Source organism: Dunckerocampus dactyliophorus, chromosome 4, assembly GCF_027744805.1.
Source record: "Dunckerocampus dactyliophorus isolate RoL2022-P2 chromosome 4, RoL_Ddac_1.1, whole genome shotgun sequence".
Lineage (NCBI taxonomy): Eukaryota > Metazoa > Chordata > Actinopteri > Syngnathiformes > Syngnathidae > Dunckerocampus > Dunckerocampus dactyliophorus.
This window is the reverse complement of record NC_072822.1, coordinates 9,402,160-9,405,032: the sequence shown is the minus strand read 5'-3', so window position 1 is coordinate 9,405,032 and position 2,873 is coordinate 9,402,160.

Sequence of the window (2,873 nt, the reverse complement as noted above, 5' to 3'; positions counted from 1 at the left end):
ATTCCACTGGTCAACTTTCAGTTGGAAACTAGTGTAATGTTTATTCCTTCAGTAAACAACACTGTTATCATTTGTTCCCTTTTCCTTATCAAAATCAGCTGTACATTGTGAGGAATATTTAAGAAGAGCATGACCCCTAGATGCACGCACACACACATATATAGATAAATAAACGCTGCTACTGGGGATATGGCAGCGATCACTGTTTGTGATTAGCTGCAGCGTGTCATCAATGGGCCTGACTGTTTGCATGCAGCCTTTGAACAAATGGCCTTTTCTCCTCCGTACAGTGTCTGTCTGCAGCTTCGAGGGCTGCACAGATTAACAGTCAGGAGAGTTCATTATGGCACCGAGCATCATGCATGAACATGTCACAAGACAGTTGCACACAAGTGATGATGTCCACATTCGCACAGCGCGGTAAACATGTTTACTCGAGCTGTGCTCGTCTATGCTGTTGCCTTTTAAAGCCGTTTGAGCATCACTGTATTCTTTTTATGTTCTCTTTTGTGCATTGCGAATGTAAGATAGCGCTACAAACATCACGTCTACATCTGCACGAGGCTGACAACTGAATGGAAACTTGGATTCTACGTTTGAATGATGCTTTTCTTCTGATATTGTGTCTTACTTGCCTCTCCTTCCCTTACTTAAATTTGTTTGAAAGTGTTGGATTTTATGCAGTGAAGCACTTTGTAACTTTTGAAGCGTAAAATAGAAATGAATACATTTAAATCATTACAATACAAATAAAAACGTAAACTGAATTGAATTGTATTGTATTTAATTGTATTTTTGATCCAAATTTGAATCTTGATTTTAAATGAAATTTGATTTTATTTTCCTGAGATTATAATAGCATTATGATGAGTTCTGCTTTGATCAACAAAGTTGTAAAATAATTCTTTACGTCCTAATAATAAAATTATTATGATAAATCAGGATTTGACCAGGGCTGCACGGTGGTCTAGTGGTTAGCACGTTGGCCAATACAGGAACAGCCTGGAGATCGGGAAGACCTGGTTTCGATTCTCCCCTGGGCATTTCTGTGTGGAGTTTGCATGTTCTCCCCGTGTGCGCGTGGGTTTTCTCCGGGCACTCCGGCTTTCTCCCACATTCCAAAAACATGCAGGTGAGGTTAATTGGCGACTCTAAATTGTCCATAGGTATGAATGTGAGTGTGAATGGTTGTTTGTCTATATGTGCCCTGCCATTGGCTGGCCACCAGTCCAGGGTGTACCCCGTCTGTCGCCCGAAGTCAGCTGGGATAGGCTCCAGCATGCCCCCGCGACCCTAATGAGGATGAAGCGGTATAGAAAATGGATGGAAGAAAATGGATGTCAATGGAAACAATGGAAACAAGCAAATGAGGATGTGGAGGGGCGATGCAAGGACACATTTGATGTGTACAAATTCGACTGGTACAAATGATGATGATTGGCCAAAATGTGCAGGGAACAAATTTGGTGCCTTACGCTGTAAAGCCTAATTATGACAATAATTTCAAATATCAACTAACATTATTCTTTAAAATGATTAACAATGAACAGATATTTTAAAGTAATATATTATACAACAAGAGAAGAAACTATAAAGAAAATGCAAAAAAGCTATATTTATGTGGTGAATCGAAAAGAAAAAAATAAAAATAATGACTTGGCCCCCCCCACCCCACCCCCACCCCCCAAAACAAAAAAAAAGTGTAATATCACTCTGAAAATTGTAAAGATGTAAAAAAAAAAAAAAAACATTTACGTTTTTTCTATTTCTATGTATTTCATTTTTTTTCCTGATTTCCTCACTTCTTTTTCCTAGAAGAGAGAGAAAAGAAAAAAAAAAGAAGAAAAAAAAAAGAAAATGGATGGAAGGATTTGAGCAAAAAAATGATATTTTTAAAATTCTTATTATTAAACATACATTGTACTAAATCATGTTGTACTACTACTGTTAATAATAATAATTACTAAATCATGTTGTACTACTACTGTTAATAATAATAATTTGCACTTCGGCATCAGTGTTTACTGTTTTGTCACAAAGTAATGATAGAGGGAGACATAATTATGAGCCTAAGTACGGTAGTTACAAGTTATACATGGGAGCGGTATTGAAGTGTGTGAGGCTGCAGGAATAAGATACAATGACGCTCAGCGATCTGGTTTCAACCAGAAGACATCAAGGTGGACATTTGTATGCAATGAAATATTCATCAAACGTGACACTGTCGTCAGTCGAGCATCAGCACTTTTTTTTTTTTCATCATTTCTCAAGCGAACTCATGACCACTGCCCATGACACCGCGGTGTCACATCTCATCTTGCTATATAGCTATGCTTTCTCATTGGCTGCTATGTTCTTATTAATCAGACAAATATCAAATAATCCACCTCAAAAGGGAGAAAGCCACAGCAAAACTTCATAGCGTATCAGCGGTATGGCCTGGGTTTTTTTAATGTGTTATACAGAGTATGTGTTTTGCTGCCACCTAGTGGATATGATTGAAATAACAACAAAGATGTAATGTGAAAGGAAGGGATGAAATGTTCTGGATTATTATATAAAAATGGATCACGTGGAAAAAAAATCATTGTCCCGTCATTGTGAGTTTGTAATGTAAATAGCATTTATAATAATACATATCACGTGGTTAAGATTTGTAAAATAGCCCTCATCCTTGGGAAGATATTGCATACTTTTGGGTTTTGTTGTTGGAAAAAAAGCAGGGGCGCAAAAACAGAAAAATAAATATTTTAAAATCCGTGACAGTATATCAATGGTTAGATCAGAAATTAGACTTGATGCGGTCAAAGTGAAAAAACTTTTCATTACACAGGGACAGTTTTGGACATGTCAAACAGGAAAAACTGATGCAA